Source organism: Micropterus salmoides, unplaced genomic scaffold (genome assembly GCF_014851395.1).
Source record: "Micropterus salmoides isolate LMB-PRFRI ecotype aquatic unplaced genomic scaffold, ASM1485139v1 Ms_hic_scaffold_3, whole genome shotgun sequence".
NCBI lineage: Eukaryota > Metazoa > Chordata > Actinopteri > Centrarchiformes > Centrarchidae > Micropterus > Micropterus salmoides.
In genome coordinates, this window is record NW_024042261.1 from 14352403 (window position 1) to 14359121 (window position 6719).

The following is a 6719-nucleotide window of genomic DNA, read 5'->3' on the forward strand; positions in this document are numbered from 1 at the left end:
AAAAAAATTTTGGTGCTACCACTATGTGTCACATATTGTGTGAAAGTTACATCCTACATAGGCTTTAAATTTTGTCAGGAGACATGATTATTGCAGTGAGCTGTCATTAAGTTTTTGTTGTCATTGAAGCCAGTGCATCCTACCACGGGCATCCTCGCTGTGGTTTGTTGCTCTCAACTACTGTGATGTGGTCCATATTGCTGGTTTTGGATACCCCACCTCAAACAGCCAAAAGCAACCTATCCATTACTACGGCTATGACACAATAAAATCTATGAAGGTGGGTCAGTTATGTACAGTACTTCAAATGGAATCTGTTTAGAATACTCTTAATACTGATGCTCGTCTTTCTCTCTGTTGCAGAATTCCTACCATGACATCAAACATGAAGCCGAAGCCTTAAGAAGACTGGAGGATTCAGGAGCCATTTTGTACCTGCATCCACATTTATGATGCGCACATTTCCAGTTCAATTAATCCAGTAAATGATTGTACGCCAAATCTTATTTGAATTTGGTCTGGATCATCCGATCCAGATCAGATCTTAATGTGCCTTCTGCAGTGACACACAGGATACAAGACATGTCGCTGGTGCATTAAGTCATCATTTGGTGACATGGATGCTCTGAAGAATGTGGATCTCCCTGGCACCTTGAATTTTGTTAAAGTGACAGACATAAAAGTGATTTAACAGCTTTTTAAAAACAGCCTATGTTCTATTTGTCATGTAGTAAACTTGAACAATGTTGCTCAGCATTTTTCATAATGTTTAAAGGTGTGTAACTTTTATGGGTTTTGAATCATGACTTTCAAATTTAGTTCTGTTACTCATGTGGCGACCGAGTTGTCTGTTTGTGATAATCCAGCGAACAAATTTCATCCGATTTTTGATAATGCCAATGTGTTGATGTTGCTTTTAGGGCCATCTGATAGTGTGGGCTTACAACTGTCACACCATAGGAATCAAGCATTTCAGATCTATAGCTCACTTTTGTTTTTGTCCAGAGATTACATGCATATCATTGAGCTGTAAAACTAATTGATCAGCCTTGATAATTTCCTTCTGTAAACACTCATCAAATTTTGAGATTCATTTTTATGCTTTACAAGTGTGAATATTATTACTGAACTAAAAATCTCTTTACGTTGTAGAGGTTTGTTGGAATCAATGGGTATTTTTGTGAACTTCAGTGTAATTTTGTGATCAAAGGAACATGAATTAATTCCATACCTGATCAACGCAGTTAGCTGGATGAATTTCACTTTACTTTTAGATTTCTTGGACTATAAGTACTACTTGTATTTTATTCAATCTCACATCAGTTGTTTTTTAATTTATTTAATCTTTTTTGTGGTATTGGTGCTGCTGGACATTTTTATTGTACAGAATGAAATACATTTTTAATTAAGAGGAATTTTATTTGATTCTCATTTAACATTATGTTCACATGCATTATCAAACAGGCTCATGTATCTACTGTATGGAAATCACTATATGACCTGAGTGAACCTGCATTGAGCTGTTTTTTGGCATTCATTTTATCTCTATCCACCACTAGATGGAGCCTCATAGTATATATTAAGTATGCAACTGCACTGCACATGCTGCATTCATGCAGCAGCCCATCTTCAAGTGCCTGGGGTAATCGTAACTGCACTAGCACGTGTTAGGGAACTCATGTACAGTATGAACATCTGGAAGACCAGAAAATTACACAATGCTAATAATTGAGATTGACTAACATACCTTTGCTGCTGGTGACAGATGTGGCTTATACTCTCTGTATGCATGGCCCTCTGTTAGTGTTGACATGAATGGAGTTGTGCCTTTGGCATTAATAAACTAGGCTTATTCATGTGTTGGCACATCAGCTATGACAGGGTCCAGTTCATCAACTGAGATCAGACATTTGTTGTACTTAAATCACATGTACATCCCTACAGTAAATGTTATAATACTACTACAACAATTAATAGTAGGCTATTGCTACTAATAATAATATCTTCCATCTATGCCACATTCCAGTATTGTGCTGTGAATGTTCTTTTATTAAGGTAACATTTCAAGTGATGCATACTTGTGTGCAGTGCTTTGTCTTTTGAATAGTGATGTAGACCTTCTCCTCAAGGTTAGATTAAGAAAGCTACCTCTGTACAGATGTACTGCGCTGGCGTCTGCGGGTATACTAGGAGACCTTATGGCACAGCTATGAAGGGATGTTTTTACTTCCCTGCACACTCTGCTATTGTACATTAGCTCAGCTGTGTGTTCTATTCTGCTTAAATCTGTGTTTTGCCTGCATATTGCTGATACAGAGGGCAATCCTGTTTGCAGGGTGAGACCACAATCATACGCCTACACTCATATTTAGTTCACTAGAATTGTCAATTGTTGGTGCTAACTGATTTTTTTTTGCCACTGATATCCAATCTGACAGAAAACAAAACATCCTTTTCAGCAAATTTAAAGCTCATCATTTTAGTTCTAAATGCCATCCATTATGTGTGGAGTGGCTCACACTGTAAGGCCATCCTTTTTCACACCCTCCTCGTGTTTAAAAAGGCCCACAAGCACATGGTCCACGTTGTTCCATCCATCCATCCATCCGCCCGCTTATCCTGCGTACAGGGTCGCAGGGGGCTGGAGCCAATCCCAGCTGACATCGGGTGCAAGGCGGGGTACACCCTGGACAGGTCGCCAGTCCATCGCAGGGCCACACATAGACAGACAGTCCACGTTGTTCCATTATGTTCCATTACTCAGATGTACACACACCTAAACATCTTACCTGTTTTGTCTCTTCAAAATATGTCATTATAGATGCAGTTAGATAGACTGTTTATATGCATTTGTTTACCCAACAACACAGGGGAAGTGTTGAAGAAAGAGCATCCTCACGTCACGCTTGATGGGCTTTGTTCACCTCCCTTACACAACAGGGACTTACGTAATTGAACAGGATTTGTGTGATTTCTGCGGGCTGTTTATATGACAACTAAAAATCAGGTCAGACTTTTCAGGAGAATCTATTGTACTGTAAGCACACCTTTGAACCCCAAGACCAGAGAGTGCTTCTTAATGCTACAGAACGAACATTATGTACAGTGCTGTACCAAATCATCTGACGGTACAGTGAGTGTATATATTTTTAGCTTGGGTAGCTTCTGTGTGAATTAAACTCTTAACACTGGCACTGATCACACTGTGGTGCAACAACTGAGCCCTGCAAGCCCATTTATGCATGTTACGGTGTACCAAATAAGCCCATGGCAGCGGACAATACAAGATTCCAATAAGCTTCATTTTAAATGCATAGCTTTGAACTTTCAGGCAGAACCCCAGTACACTATGACCCTGGATGCTTTGGTTGTAATTTTACAATGCAGCAATTTCAAAGAAAATACATCAACCATGATGATTTCTGTGCCACTGTGTAAGTGGAGTCTCATGCAGGCAGAAGCTCTGACCGTGTGATCGTTATTACAGTATATCTCATTACACCATCTGCTCTCTGCACAGTGCTTTAGCCTGCCAGTGCAACATCTTACTTTAAAGCAGTTGTTTTACTTCATTACCCTCTGATGTTGCAGAGTCTGCGCATTAATAGTATGTCTAATATGCATTTGAATTTCATTCATTTTTACAACAGGTTAAAAAATGTGAATACATGAAAAGTGGGGAAAAAACAACCCACATCTCTTATGCAGGTGAGTGGGATCAGGAGCTGGAACACATTATTTTATTTTCTTTCAACCTCGAGTCATTGACCTGATGATGTCAGGTACACTGCGATCTAGTGAAGACACCTGAGGCCTCCTGCAGTTAAAAAAATAAGACACACACACTGTGGCTCTACGGTGTGTCTGTGTAAGAAACCCAGTGGACAGTTTGTGTGGGAAGAGGCAGAAGAAGTACAGTACTGCATGTAGCCAGCTACCTAGAGAGAGGGCATCTGGCATGGCTCACTGATAACTCCCCCACAGCCCAGAGAGCTACCGTGAGTCAGGTGCTCATGCACAGCACTACCATGGGAACCGGGAGAAGGAATAAAAAATAAGAAGAGTCAGGGAGTAAAAAAAAAAAAAAAAGATAAGCCGCTTTTCTTCACTTTGAGTTTTGCTAGTTCTGCTTTTTCCTCCATAAAGCCCCTTTTCCTGACTCTCATGTGGGCGCTGCCTACATGTGACGTCGGTTTTTCTGTGTGATTTTCATCTAGTCCTCCCCACAGAGAGGCTTTGGGATGGAAAAAAAGCAGTGTGTAATGCACAGCTTTCTTCTGTAACTGCAGAGGACAACTGTCAAAAATAGCAACATACTGGGGGAAAAAACTGAATAAAATAAATAGAAACAGATTAATTCATAACACTTTATGCTAAGTGGTTCCATGTATCTGTTGCACAGCCCAAAAGGTCAGCCAACTCAGCTGTATTAAAGACTAACACACCATTATTGTTTCCTCGTGGGTAGCCAAAAGAATATTTTATGTTAGCTCAGTATTTCTTTTTGCTCTGAACCCATCAAAAATGGCACAACTTTATGCTTTCAGTGTAAATATCAGGTTTTAGGAGTCTAAGTTGAGTCACAAGTTTGTCAGAGCAAGTCACGTTTCCAGCCCTCCAAGGAAAACTGCAAGTGAAAAGGTCACTACAATGTCATGGCACTGGATAAAGAGGATTTCAACAGTTTCCTCTCAAAACTGTTCTGATAGTGTTTTAAAAAACCTGGTGCTGTAAATTTAGGTGGTGATAAAACACAATTGTACATGCAGTACATTTGCACCTGATAAACTTGTTACTCAAATAGCAATCTCATACCTACATCTCTCCAGCAGGGCCATGTAAATATGTGCCTACTTTTCTCAAGTGGCCCATAGCTAACCAAAAGGTGGCAGATATTATGTACAAGTACGCTGCTTTAGTGATGATTTCACAATGACTAAGTAAATGCACACTATTTGTTTCTACTGTCAACTGTTCCCAAGAACCAGCATCACATACTGTATGTGTGCAGTGGTGTGGCCAGTTAGACAAAATGAACCTATGAGCAGAGCCAGCATTGGCTAAACATGGCTAGTATTATGTAGGCTATGGATGCATGGTCTAGTAGGATATACAAACACGCACACTGTGTGTTACATGGCTGTCTGGTCTATGATGTGTTCTGTCTTTGATTGATCACTGCTCTGCGAGTGAATTACACACTCTTACTCTTTTTATTCATTATTGCTACAATGCAGAGATGAAAATGTAATATTTTAAAAACTATTTTATGATTATCCATAACTAACAGTCAATAGATATGTGCTATAAATGCTTGTTTTATTCTGTTTATTGATTTTCTTTATTCAACCACACAGTTATAGGCCTGTGGATTTAATACATAAAGCGTTTCATCAAGTCTTACTAGTCTGATTCAGGGACATGCGTTAAGTCTGCGGCTCTGATAGAAACACGAAATAAGATATGATTTAAGCAAAATCTGTCCGATGGCAGTCACACAGGCAGATGATATAATCTGAGCCCCTGACACATCAGAATATGGGTTGGAGGTCAGAGAGTTGTTTTCCTAACCATGGAACGTATTACCTTTCTGAATGACCTGCACAAGCATTATGTAAAATACATCATACTGTGTGTTTGGATGTAGGCCTACTCATTTGTTCTGGCTCCATGTGCAGATCTCCAGGTTGTTTGTATCGCTAAGCCATATAAGACGAATATCCCGCTCTACACATGGAGTGTGACTTGACAATCCTGTCCTCCTTCTGTTGTCCCAAAGCGGGTGGAGTTTATCCTGGCACTACCCTTTTTGTCAGTCTTTTGGTACATCTGTCGGCTTATCCTCAAGGACTGGTTGTCTGGAGGCGGCAGTGTGTGCTGTTCCTCTATAGCACACGACCCAGTATTTTGTGTCAGTGGAGATGGAAGGTGGGGGTGCTTTGATCAGATTTTATTGACAATAGGAGGTAGTGTGACAAGTTAAAATACATTGGCTATATACACATAAGGCCTATTCAAAGTTAAAAACATAAATGTAACGTAAATGAATGGTCTGTAATAAGGTAAAAAAAAGATCATACATCCATGACTAATGATTCATAAGAGCTGACTAGTTTTTAAAATTCCTAATATGTTTAAAATAATGTCTAAAAGTCTTTACTCCCATTGTTTTTTTTATTATTCTTTATTATTTCATCAAAGCTGTCCAGTGATCTGCTAGCTAAATATGTTTGTTTGCTGTTTATGCCTGTAATATGATCTTTTACTTTTAGTTTAAAAAGAAACATAGTTAGTTAAAAACAGCCAAGTGTCTTCAGTTTCTAGAGTGAATTGCACTTCCATAATTAAGGCAACAGGACTAATCATCTTTTGGTGCACTTTTGTGTGTTTTGCATCTGGCATTCCCTCAAAGCTTTGACTGTCATTATGAAGCTCTGGTAGCTGAGTAAACAGATACCTGACAGAAACGAGTACCCAAGTCTTTATTATCCAGATTATTTCCATGCATTCACGCATCTCCTGCTTTCCTACATAGCATGATTACGTTTTTTAGTACATAAAATCATCTTGGGCACATGCTAATGTTTTTTTGTTTTTTTAAACACCATGACACTTCCTCCCAGGTTTTCCATTTTTAATAGACTCCCCTGCTATAGCTTTTCTCTTTCTCTCTTTCGCCTGTGCTGTCCGATTTTCCTCCATACTGCACAGCCACTCCA

The 6719-nt window shown here is 39.3% G+C and overlaps 1 long non-coding RNA gene across 1 annotated transcript; it reads left to right on the forward strand.

Moving 5' to 3' along the window:
• The first annotated feature begins 143 nt into the window (after positions 1 to 143).
• Positions 144 to 1515, forward strand: LOC119883396. Its single transcript, XR_005440634.1, has 2 exons — positions 144 to 280; positions 364 to 1515. It is a non-coding gene; the product is annotated as an uncharacterized LOC119883396 (long non-coding RNA).
• The last annotated feature ends 5204 nt before the right edge of the window (positions 1516 to 6719 follow it).